Genomic DNA, 14,327 nt, shown 5'->3' with positions numbered 1-14,327 from the left:
ATCTAATGAATTTATACCTTGATCACCTCTCTTTAACCTTTCATTAACCTTTGTGCCTGGTCCGCACCACTGGTAGCCCCCCGGGAGGTGAATTTCCTCCTGCAGGTTATCAATTACCTTATTTAAAATAGTTGATGTCACATTACCTGCCAAACCTGACACACCCTTAAAAAGTTATGCCGCTGAACTCAAGATTCCTTTACCTCGTTTCCTCAAACTCTGCTTTCTCCTACCTACCATTTTCTTACCTTTCAACTCAATGGTTGAACATTAACTGAGGTTAATTAATCATCACACCAACTTAATCAAAAGAAAATCGAATTGGTTTAATTTTCAATCGAGTTGGAAATGAATTCACACGCTATGTGCTTATAACATTGCTTGAATGATAAGAATATTATTTCAAATAGCAAATTATCTGAAAAGGTGAAGGCAATTTGAAAAGGGGGAGGTGCTGCGCGCCCACCCACATCTGCAGGAACACGTGCCAAAACAGATATGGGAGGGAACACATACCAGCAACACATACTTTTTACAAGTTTTATCGAAATGCTGTATTTTTCCTGCATCAATGCAGGAAGCAAATCTTTGCGGCAAATACACCTCACATTTGCTTCCTGTATTCCTTATTTTTAAAATTACACGACGACCGTGTTTATTGGTGTCCTCTCGAGCCGAGATGATGGGGTATGATAGATCCTCCTTCAACTCCCTCAGCGGGATCCACGGTTTGGGTAGAGGTTTGTTTATGAGTTGGACAAAGTCCAACTCTCCCGCGCCCTCCACCTCCTTCATTAGCGGGGTAAGTGAGGAGTCATGCTCCATTCCAGCTCGTTTCTGTTGAAAAATATTTTATTAGTGTCTTATTTGTTTCAGATTATCATCATACTAGAGTACTTGATCGATAGATTATTGATCAATAGATTATTGTCATAATCTCAACTTGCCATCATCGAATTGGCATTCTCTGCATAAAGTGAGTAATATCAGTTATTGAAATAATATTGCTAACATTGTTGCATGATCGACTACTTTAAACAATAATATCTCATAATCCCATTTCTAAGCAGTTCAAAAAATATTTCCTTAGCATCAATTTCTAATCAGTTCAAGGAAATATTGCTAACAAATAATTGTTGCATGATCGATTTCTTTAATCAATAATATTTCCTTAGCATCAATTTCTAATCAGTTCAAATAATATTTCCTTAGCATCAATTTCTAATCAGTTCAAGGAAATATTGCTAACAAATAATTTATGCATGATCGATTACTTTAAACAATAATATCTCATAATTCAATTTCTATTCGGTTCAAATAATATTTGCTTAGCATCAATTTCTAATCAGTTCAAGGAAATATTGCTAACAAATAATTGTTGCATGATCGATTACTTTAAACAATAATATCTCATAATTCAATTTCTAATCAGTTCAAATAATATTTCCTTAGCATCAATTTCTAATCAGTTCAAGGAAATATTGCTAACAAATAATTTATGCATGATCAATTACTTTAAACAATAATATCTCATAATTCAATTTCTATTCAGCTCAAATAATATTTGCTTAGCATCAATTTCTAATCAGTTCAAGGAAATATTGCTAACAAATAATTGTTGCATGATCGATTACTTTAAACAATAATATCTCATAATTCAATTTCTATTCGGTTCAAATAATATTTCCTTAGCATCAATTTCTAATCAGTTCAAGGAAATATTGCTAACAAATAATTGTTGCATGATCGATTACTTTGAACAATAATATCTCATAATTCTATTTCTAATCAGTTCAAGGAAATATTGTTAACAAATAATTGTTGCATGATCGATTACTTCAAACAATAATATCTCATAATTCAAATAATATTTCCTTGCATTCTAATCATTTCAAATAATATTCGTATCAAATAATCAAAGACTTGTATGTGCACAGATTTTTTTAACAATCAATCATGGAAAAAATCTGTGCATACACAAGTAAATAATATTTGTTGAAACTAACCTTTGTTTGTGAGTAGATTGACTGCTCCTCCTCTTCCCCGCTAACCTCAGGCTCCTCAAACACCAGCCTCCTCCTCCCCTGCTTCTGCTTGTTGCTCAGCATTGTTAGCACCGCACGCTGCGGTGCCCAGGTAGCAGGTGGAGCCAGCCGATGAATAGGGCTGTCCCCGATGATGATCTCCCCGCCTGGTGATGCTGGATCCAGCAGAGCGGGTGCAGCAGCAGCAGCAGCAGCAGCAGCAGCAGCAGCAGCAGACGACTCAGCAGCTTTGCGCTGCCAATAGTTGAGCATGCGCTGCGGCAGGCTATCCGGCAGGATGTATGTTGGAGAAGATGTTGATGGAAAACTCATCATGAAGTGCACTCAAAGTAGTCTCAGATGTAAATGATAATTTTCCTCTTATCACTTCTGTTTATATAGCATACGTTTCTCTCTCTGTTCCAGGCTCGTGTGAGTGAGAGCGAAGCATGCTACAAGGCGAAAAAAATTCCCCTCTACAGCACGTGCTCCCACATCAGTTTGTAAGTATTCTCTCTCCTATTACAAAAAACTGACACTCAATCATTTTTCAAATAGCATCCTTGTGTCAGAAGACGAAAAAAAAAATCTGGTCTAGAACTCAGCATGGGACGGTGAAAACACCTGCTAGAAGCTGAAAAAAATCTCCTCCATGTCAACTCACTCAAACATATTTTGAATAGGCTCTCGATTGATTTCAGTTCAGTTATTAAATATTTCACAACATAGGGCTCACTCAAACATTTTTTGAATAGCATTCTCGATTGATTTCAGTTCAGTTATTAAATATTTCATTGTTTTCACAGCATTTTCTCACTTCTCAACTTGAGTTCCGCACCTCATAAACAGTTGAGGTCTCGTTGAGGCAACACACCTGAGAGAAATCAATCTGAAAGGAAGCTATAGCTGAGAGGAAGCATAGCCACCTACACAGTTGAGGAGATTCGCGCAGCATCACCCAACACATGTAAGTACATTTTACTTTGATTTTATCCTCTGTGGAGGAGAGGAAAATCGTCCTCGGAGGACAGTTTTTGTCCTCGGAGGACTGTTTTTGTCCTTGGAGGACAGTTTTTGTCCTCGGAGGATAAAAAACCTTCTACAATATACTGCATGCATGCGATTTTACCTCATCTTTACGATACGGTATATCCGGAACATCCAACCCCCGCTCTTCTTTCTCACACTCTTCATATAAACAAAACAGTAAATGCATTACTTTTTCAAATGGATTTTCGATAATATATTTGCAATAGACACATTGCAGATAGAATGGATTTTTATGTAAGAAATAACCATTTCTCGCAAAATACTCTGCTTTATTGGATAATGATTTACAAAAGTCACAATGTAGATGATGCTTTTCAAAATACTCTCCTTGAACGGATGAATCTTCTACACGATTAAAAGTTAAATATCTTTCTTCATATTCTCGTAGAATATTATTATCGAAATTCTCCTCTTCAATTGTTATATTATCTTTCCTTCTACAGTTCGGACTGCAGCTTGCATGTTCTATTGCTGGTATGTCACTTTCTTCCCATTTTCCCAAACAAATTGAACAAAATACACATCGCACAATGTCTGGTGCAGATGAGAATATAAATCCCTCTTTCACCATGTTTTCCGCGGACAAATGCAGAGAAGATTTCGACCATCTTTTATCAAAAGATAATAATCTTAATCTTTCATACAACATTATGTGATCTTGAGATATCATTTTCACACACACACACAAACACACACACAGCCTTCTTCTACCAATGCCAATTCACAACTGATTTAAAAACATGCTGTTGTACTCTATCACTCTAATTCTATATCATCCTGATCGTTATTCTTTTGTTTTTCAGAATCTAACATCATGCTGAGGGAACGCAGACTACACCGTGTCAATTCCGCAGTGGTGCATCATCGCATAACCATCAACGATCCCGAGGAAATCAGTATCAAAAACGTGCTCGAGAGATCGAAACGGCGCGTTTTCGATATAATTAGGGAGCACGCAGCACGCCATGACGCAAACGTGAAGTTGTTCATAGTATTGAATGTTTTGTTGTATAAATTAGTGATGATGGATGATGAAGTTAGCGAGACTGTCTCATCTCTAATAAATCTTTATAGTTACTCCAACATAGCGCTAAACGTGCTTGAGAACTATGAAGATTTAAACGATCATTTCATGTTGGCTGTGAGAAAAATAATGTCATCATTTGACAACTTTGTTCGACACGGCAGCGGTTGGGTTTTGAAGAAAATTGAGTCACTGGATGTGAACGTGATTAAATTTAATCCAATCTTCACATCCAGTTTCATTCAAACACCGCAATTTCTTAAAAACAAACATTGCATTATAAATGTCAAAAATCTGTCTGACAAAAAATGCTCTTTATGGTCAGTGCTCGCGTATTTACATCAGAAACCAAGGAACTCCAACTTGAGTGTAAAGTATTTGAGCAAGTTTGCTCACACACTTAATGCGAGGAGTAAATTTCCCGGTGACGACACGCGATATTAAGAAATTTGAAATGCTAAATCTGGATATTGCAATTCACATCATTGCGTATGACAACAAAAAGTCTTTCCCCTACCGTACAAGCATTTTCCGCACTCGTAAGCACCAATTTAATCTTTTAATGCTAAAAGGCGATGCAGGAAAAAACTCATTTCTGTTTAGTTAATACCGCGAATGGGAAAAACAGGCTATCGCGTCTTCTCTCCCACCTTTCAAAATGCAACGGTCAAGTACATGTTTGCAATTTCTGTTTCCATAGATTTACATCAAAGAAATCTGAAAATTGTGATGGTAAAGCAAATTTGATGAAACATGAACAGCTTTGTTCCAAGTTTCAATCACAGCGAGTTTCATATCCTAAACACGGAGAGACAATTAAATTCAAGAAACTAGGCGCTACATTGAAGAAAAAGTACACCATTTACGTGGATTTAGAAACTTACATTGATAATATCGATAATAATGGTGATGATGATGAATCCGATTGGGATGAAATCACACATAGCTATACAAAGAAAACAGCACGACATATTCCCTGTGGCTATTGTTTTATTGTTATCGATGTGAACGGGGAAATCGCTTACGGACCTGTACTCCATAGATTGAGTAGTTTAGATGAAAAAATCATGGAGAAATTTCTTCAGGAAATTACAGATCTCGGCGACATTTTGTATGAGGATATGAAACGAGAAATTCCGATGCAAGCTTTATCCAAAAGTCAAGAGCGCAAATTTCAAAATTCGGTAAACTGTGGGCTTTGTGCTGAACCGTTTTTAGACACCGATATTAAATGTCGTCATCACGCGCATGAAACCAGAAATTACCTATGTGCGGCACACGTTTCTTGTAATTTATTGGTTTGTACTCCGGTGTACATTTCATGTTATTTTCACAATTTCTCCGTGTTTGATTCACATTTTATTCTGAAAGCGCTCGGTAAATGTAAAAAAGAAATTTCCTGCATCGCAAATACGTCAGAGAGATTTTTGACACTTTCAGTAGGCAAAATTAAATTTTTAGATTCCTACAAGTTTATGTCCGAATCCTTGGAAGTATTGGTGCGTAATTTGGTGCAAAGTACAGACATGGAAAAGAAATTTGAACGTTTATTTCCAGTGTTTCATGATCCCCCATGCGAACACAGACAACTCTTGTTGAAAAAAGGAATATATCCTTACTCATACATGAGTTGTCCCGAAAAATTCGCGGAAACATCGCTTCCTCCCATCGAATGTTTTCATAATGATTTAACTGATACAACTCTGTCTTGCGAAGAATATGAGCATGCGCAAAGAGTGTTCTCAACATTCAAGCTGAAATCACTCGGTGAATATCACAATTTCTATTTATGTTTGGACGTGATGCTATTAGTGGAAGTTTTCGAATCCATGAGGTCTACGCTTTTTAGCTCATATGGGCTTGATGTCACCCATTTTGTTTCCCTCACGCACTTTACCTAGAATTGTATGTTGAAACACACTAAAGTCGAACTAGAATTGATTACTCATCCAGACATACATCTTATGTTTGAGGCAGGGATGAGGGGTGGGGTGTCATTCATCGGTAAACGTTATTGTGAAGCGAATAACAAACATCTACCCGAAACATACGACCCTTCAAAACCGAGTAATTATCTCCTTTATATCGATGCAAACAGTTTATACTCAGAAGCTATGAGCCGAAGCTTACCTGTTGGAAATTTCAAATTCCTCTCAAAGGAAGAAATTTCCAAGCTTGATTTCGCGAATTTGGACAGCAATTCAGAAACTGGATATATAATAGAATGCGATCTCAAGTACCCCCAGGAGTTACATGATAAGCATGCCAGCTTCCCACTCGCACCTCTCCACCAAACACCGCCGCGCAAATTGCTGTCAAACTATCAAACAAATGAGAACGGTCAAACTGGAACCAAAAAGCTCATGAACACACTTTTTGACCGTGAAAAGTACATTGTTCACTACGTCAATTTAAAGCTCTACCTTCAGCTCGGCTTGCAATTATTGAAAGTACATTGCGTCATTAGCTTTTCCCAATCTCCCTGGTTGAAAAGCTACATCGACTTCAATATCCGGAATAGACAGAACGCGAAAAATAAATTTGAAATATCCTTCTTTAAGGCCTGTTGCAATCTGATCTTCGGGAAGACAATACAATCAAGTCGTAAGCAAATCAATGTTAAAATTATCACAGATGAAAAATGGTTAGATAAGTACATTTCAAATCCATTATGTAAACGCTGGCAAATAATTAGTCCGAACGTGATCACGGTTTTCTCTTGCAAGTTGGAACTAAAAATGAACAAGTCTGTCTATTCTGGGTTTTCCGTACTGGAGTTGAGTAAATTCCATATGTACGATTTTTTCTATTGCAAATTACAAAAAATTATACCGTGGGATCGCATAGAACTCGGTATGACCGATACAGATAGTTTTCTTTTAAACGTAAAAGTCGAAGATGTGTATCAGTTGATTAAAGAAAATTTTACCCTTTTTGACACTAGTAATTACCCTCCTTACCACCCATGCTTTTCCATGGAGAGAAATAAAGTTGTAGGAAAGTTCAAGGATGAGACAGGGTTGAGGGCTGTCCATAAATTTGTAGGGCTTCGATCCAAAGTTTACTCATATTTAGTATGTAACAAGAATGAAGAACCTGTAAATAAATGTGTAGCAAAGGGTGTACAGACCGGAGTGAAATGTAGAAAACTTAATTTTAATTTATATAAGAAATTGCTGATTGAACGTTGTGAACACATTGAAAAATTTAATATGTTGAGGTCCTATAATCACACCATGCATCAGATTGAATGTGCAAAAATCTGTTCGAGTCCTTTTGACGATAAGAGATATATTGCTGAGAACGGTGTTGACACTTTACCTTTCGGACATTATAGAGTACCAACAACACTGTGAACTGATTGCTCAGTATGTGGTATGAAAAGCATGCATCACCACTAATTTCGTGTTGTAAATATGGATATTATTAGATCTAAGATAGGATTAGAACTTCATAGTGTACCACGCGTTAACTATCCCACTCGCAAATATGAGTTGAAAAGTGAAAAAGACTTGCTTCAAGCCGATCTCATTGAGATGAGCAGTTTATCACGTTTTAATAAAGGTTATAGGTATATCTTAGCTGTTATTAATTGTTTTTCAAAATTCACATATTGTGTACCATTAAAAGACAAGTCAAGTCAAGTCAATCTGTATTTGATGCACTCGAGCCAATTATTTCTAAAAATAAGGGAGTTAAGTTGTTTCAATCAGATCAGGGAACAGAATTCTTTAATTCAAAAGTTAAAGCGTTATTAGATAGATACAGTATTAAACATTATCATGTTTTCAGCAATAAGAAAACCTCCATAGTTGAAAGGTTTAATAGAACAATTAATGCAAAAATTTATAGATATTTAACTGAACGTGGAACCAAAAACTGGATATCAGAGCTAGACAGTTTGGTTCATGATTATAATGCAACAATGCACACTTCAATTAGAATGAAACCTAAAGATGTGAGGAAAAAAGATCGTAATCATGTTTTAATGTCTTTGAATTCTGCATTCAATAGACGATATAAATTGAAAAATTCAAAACCGAAATTTAAGCTAGGAGATGTTGTACAAATCTCAAAGAAAAGGGTTCTTTTCAATAAATCTTATAACATAAATTAGAGTGCAGAGTATTTTGTAATTCATTCTATATTTCCTTCTCAACCTGTAACGTATAGCTTGCGAGATCTAAACAGAGAAGTAATTAGTGGTAGGTTTTACGGAGAAGAAATTAAAAAAACAGAATTAAACGAATCGGAGAGACAAGTATATCTGATTGAAAAAATATTAAAGCACGACAAAAAAGGATTGCTTGTTAAGTGGATTGGATTTTCAACGCCTAGTTATATTAGTAGAAGTCAACTATTAGATGAAAAATAATCTATTGTAATACATTCCATTCGGTGTAAATATGACAAAGATTTGCTGTAAATATAATACCTCTTTATCAAAAAACGCTTGTCAGTTTCATTTTAATCCAAAGATTCATTTTTGTAATTTGCTAAGGCTTAGATAAGGGCCCAAGCAACAGATGCATTCTAGTAAAGAGGGTGTGGGAAAGAGAGGGAACGATATGTTGAAGTGAGAAACTTCTATCAGTAGGGGAGCGAGCGAACGCCTGTCGGGTCGATGTGATAAGCTATACACAGCCTCCTCCTCCTCCTCCCCCTCACTGATAACTTACGAAAAATGATTAGTTCCTTATCAGATCACATGCTGTACACGTGTCTAACATGAGTAATATCCCGATAGTAAATTTCGACAATGTTATAAGAGAGAAAGAAATGCCAACATGGTTTAAAAATGGTAAGTTGTTACCTCATAATGCGAGGATCCTTATAATAGGCTCTTCAGGCTGTGGCAAGACCAATTTGCTATTTAATTTAATTTTTTCAAAGAATGGGTTGAGATTTAAAACTATATACTTGCATACGAAGAGCGAGTATCAAGATAAGTACTTGTTTATGAGAAAAGTCTTTTCAAAAATGAAAGATGTTGAATTTCATATAAACAGCAATTCCGAATCTATACCTCACCCGAACAAAATATCAGAATATTCTTTAGTAATATCTGATGACTTCCAACTTAATCATGTACCTCAAATAAGAGAATATTTTACTATGGGACGACATCATAATATTGACACTGTATATTTAATTCAGAGTTATGGAGCTACACAGAAACATTTCACTAGGGACAATGCAAATATGATTATAATCTTCAAGATAGATTTATTGAGTCTGAAATTAATTCACAGAGATCATGTTGGAGGAGATATTTCTTATAAAGATTTTGTTAAACTTTGTCATAAAGTTTGGAATCGTAAACCTCATAATTTTGTAACTATTATGACTGAGTGTGGAATTAATAGCGGCAAGTACCGAGATTCGCTCGATACGTTTCTTACCGTTCAGTAGAGATTAATTCTTTGTGCAGTCATGTTGTCTAAAACACACAGCAGGAAGCTGAATAGAAAGAACGTTGGTTTAATCGAAAAGATTAAGAAATTGAGAAAAGTAATCAGCGACAAGCATAAAAGCTTAGTTAATTTTGAAAAACGATCGGAGGAATACAATAGGAAAACGCTCTCGCCGTTGATAGAGCCCATAATTGAACTGGGAAAAAACAAATCTAGTTTTCACTCTAATCATGGTGTAAAACCAAAAAAGGAAGAGGTAAAAGGGGAAGAAGTGAGCATGGAGATTGATGATGAGCAGTCGAGTTATGATAAAAGCTATGGGAGTTCAACAGACAATCTTTTAAGCTCAACTAAATTTGAAAACAGTTTACTTGGTTCTAGTAGAAACGATGATGTGCTGTCACAATATCTAAAAACGTTTCACGTGGAAAAATTGAATAATTCAATTAGTTATGGAATTTCATACAATTCTAAAGATGACGTGTATTATATTGGAAATAAGCAAGTAATATTCGATAACGGTTATATAGATATTAATAATGAAAGATTTCGTTTAACACACGGTCTACTTGAGTTATTATTCAGTTCAAGACCGAATTTGAATCTTTATAATCAGAGAGATCTGGATAAGTATAAAAAAATCTTAACACTTACAGGCATACATTTAGATTGAAGAGGCTATGTTAAACGAAATCAGGGAATTAAATCGCAAATGATTCAGAAGTTATTTCCCAGTAAAAAAATTAGTAAAAAGAAGGGGTGGGGTTTATTGAAATTTGCAAAAAATAATTCTCATGATAGAATTTATCAATACTTTGATAATTTTGACGAATTAGTGGAAAGATTAAATTTACTCTATTCCTCAAAAGCTTCTGGCAACACTGGACATGATGTTGAGATCGCCTCTATAATTGAAGAGCTAAAAGAAGCAAAACTAATTGTTTAGTGTTACGATGACTCTGCATCGATTCGGTCGAATTGATACACCTAGTGCTGGCGGTGCTGCTGCTGCTGCTGTTGCTAATCTCACGTGTGATATTGACTCAATAACACAGAAAATAATCGAATCGATAAATCAACAAGGAATCAGTGAAGCTGTGAAATTTTATTTAGATTCGCAAATAACCAAACTCGTTTCGGAAAATACAAAGACTATTGGAGTGAGCATAATTGAAAGAGAACATATTCTAAGTTCATTACAAAATTTTAGCGCAAATATCGATAAAGTTATTGCAGAGAGAACTCTAACTTTAGAATCTGCTCTAGGAGAAGTGGAAACTTTAACAGACAGCTTTTCATCCCAGTTGGTGAGCATTAACAACGATAAAGTTGATAAAGCTTATTTAGATGAGAAATTAAAAGCCATATCGGATAAAATTAAGAATTTGGAGGTGCTGGACAGAAACTATCTCAATACTAAATTAAAACAGCTTAGTACAGAAATTTTTACTAAAGTAAATGAAACACACCCATCAGCAATATTGATAAGCAATATTTAGAATCTACTTCGCAGAAATTGACTAGTTCTTCATTAACAAAGGAAGAGTTTGAAAAACGATTATCTGAAATGGCGAGTGCAATAAAAGCTAATATTATGGACGGTATTGAACAATTCATTACAAAAGATGCTATTGCTATTCTGATTAATCAAATTGCAGAAAAGTATGCAACTAAAAATTATATAGGAGATTTTATTAAGAAAAACAAGATGGAAGTCGCTGTGAAAAGCGTTCGTGATGAAATAGCTGAGGCAATTAAAAATTCGGAAGAGGGCTCTGTTATGAGACTGCAATGTTCGGCTCCATTCATAGATTATCTTAATTTATTCATCCACAGGATAGCTCACGATATTGTGAGCTCATATGTCCGGGTGAGTTTTAATATGAACTGGATAGAGGCCAAGCAACACAACCTTACAGAAAATCAGGTAGCCGAAATTATTACAACTAAAATGGGGTTAGCACAGTACAAAGGGGTCGTATTGACCCCGAAAACATAGAATCTTGTAAACACTTGCATGAGAGAGTGAAGTATAATGAATTTAAACACATGTCACAGATGATAAATCAGTCTAGACATTTTTTCATGTGACTATGATTGATTGTATCGGTTTTTGCATAAATCTTGTAAACACTTGACATATTATGAGAGAGAATGAAATTTGAAGTATAATGAATTTAAACACATGTCACAGATGATAAATCAGTCTAGACATTTTTTCATGTGACTATGATTGATTGTATCGGTTTTTGCATAAATCTTGTAAACACTTGACATATTATGAGAGAGAATGAAATTTGAAGTATAATGAATTAAAACAGATGCTGCTTCAACACGATAAATCAGACTAAACATTTTTCATGTTACTATGATTGAATGTATCGGTTTTTGCATAAATCTTGTAAAAGGATGACACTTGACATATTATGAGAGAAAGAGAAATTTGAAGTATAATGAATTTAAACACATGTCACAGATGATAAATCGATCTAGACATTTTTTCATGTGTGTATGATTGAATGTAATGGTTTTCGGTGCAGGAGTTATCAGGCTTAGAAAGGGACCTCACAGGGAGCAGAGCGCATGTGTCTAGACAAGGGACATGCACACGAGCAGGCGCACGCGTCACTTTAGACTAATTGCTCGAGCTGTCAACATGCTGTCTAACTATTTCGATTGGGAGAGTTTCAACAAGTACTCTGTAGAAGCAAATCCTCTACTTGATTTGGGTTTTGAATTCTATTCTTATGATTGGTTTGTGCTAACAAAGGTAACATTTGCCGATAATGGTGAAATTCACCTTAAAATTATCAATGTTGATAGTGAAGGCGACTTTAAACATACTATGAAGCTGCCGAAAGAATATTCAGTGGTTTTGAATGAGAATAACATCAGAAGTTTCAATTCTCGTTCATGGGAATTAAATGTGAGCGGAAATCATATCTTCTTAAGGCAGTTTCATGGTAACTATAGACGTTGAGTTCCCCCCGAGTGAAATAGGTCTGAGAATGTGTAAGTATTTTTAGATATGCTAGCTCATTCCAATTATACTTACATATTGTCGGAGAAAACCCTTAAAAAATAATGACTGGCATGTTTGTACAGCAAAAGAGCTCAATTTTTTACACATTCATAAACAGTTTGATTGAACTCTTGACTGTCAGTTGGAAACCAAGCATAATATGACCCATTATAGAACTTAGATTATTGTAGAGATTCACTAGTACAGTATAGCATTAGAGAAAAGGATTCACTAGTACAGTATAGCATTAGAGAAAAGGATTCACTAGTACAGTATAGCATTAGAGAAAAGGATTCACTTTAATCTGACAGTATAGCATTAGATGTAGAGTGAAGGATTCACTTCAATCTGTCAGCATAGCAATAGAGAAAAGGATTCGCTTTAATCTGTCAGTATAGCAATAGAGTGAAGGATTCACTTTAATCTGACAGTATAGCAATAGAGTGAAGGATTCACTTCAATCTGTCAGCAAGGGAATTTTTTCCCCTCAAAGGGAAATTATTTTTTCCCTCATCTAGGATTCACTTCAATCTGTCAGCATAGCAATAGAGAAAAGGATTCACTTTAATCTGAAAGTATAGCATTCGATGTAGAGTGAAGGATTCACTTCAATCTGTCAGTATAGATGTAGAGAAAAGGATTCACTTCAATCTGTCAGTATAGCATTAGATGTAGAGTGAAGGATTCACTTTAATCTGACAGTATAGCATTAGATGTAGAGTGAAGGATTCACTTTAATCTGTCAGTATAGCATTAGATGTAGAGTGAAGGATTCACTTCAATCTGTCAGTAAGGGAATTTTTCCCTCTCAAAGGGAAATTATTTTTTCCCTCATCTATACTGGGCAAGGGGAAGGGGAGAGAGAGAGAGAGAGAGAGAGAGAGAGAGAGAGAACGATATATCTCTCTCTTTTCATCCCCCTCATTTCCACTGGACAAGGGGAAGGGGTTAGAAAGAGATATATCTCTCTCTTTTCATCCCCCTCATCACCACTGGGCAAGGGGAAGGGGAAATCTATTTTTAGAACACCCCCACCCTGTGGGCGGGGGGAAGAGGAGGTGGGATGGACGAGGGGGGAGAGGGGGGAGGGGATTTCAAGCAAAAAAGTCAGTCTTAACTCTTGAAATCACTCTACTGGAGTAAACAAGCCAGTAAGCATTGTGCGGAATTCACACAAGGGGTGGATTGAGTAGCCTTATTGTGTGAAGGATGCACTATGCTGAAAAACTTAACTGTAAATATGTGTAGCTGGTAGTATTAATTGTACAGTACAGTATGATGAGGAAAGATAGAAACGAAAGAAAAAAAAATGGAGCAGCGGACGTGGTGGACATCATCAGCTTACGAGTCACTAGGGTAACGGCCAGTCAGAATTCCACGTAACATGCAGCATCCAATGATCCGGTTGTACAGCGATGGAGAACTACAGTGATCTTCAAACTTCTAGACAGTCCATATTATGAACTCATGTTGTGGTGTCTAAAGTGTGAGAACATTAATTTCATCATGTAGTTTACTCTTAATAACCATCCTTTTAGTGTTAATGTCGCAAAGACTAAACTCATGTTTCACTTAGTATTTGCTCTTGAGAGGGGGGTTTTGAGCCACAACTGGCGTCCACGTGCTCTCCTAAAATTTAAAAATTGTAGATTTCTGTTATCTGTTGCAACACGTGCTCTGAACATATTGTATTTAAGAATATGAATGCTCGAAGAGCTAGAATAATAAAAAGAACCGTTTCTCGAAACTATTGAGAATGCATTTGAATAGCCTACCTAGACAGATGCTGGGGC

The sequence above is a fragment of the Nilaparvata lugens genome, chromosome X, assembly GCF_014356525.2.
Source record: "Nilaparvata lugens isolate BPH chromosome X, ASM1435652v1, whole genome shotgun sequence".
Taxonomy (NCBI): Eukaryota; Metazoa; Arthropoda; class Insecta; order Hemiptera; family Delphacidae; genus Nilaparvata; species Nilaparvata lugens.
Note: the sequence above shows the minus strand (reverse complement) of the source record.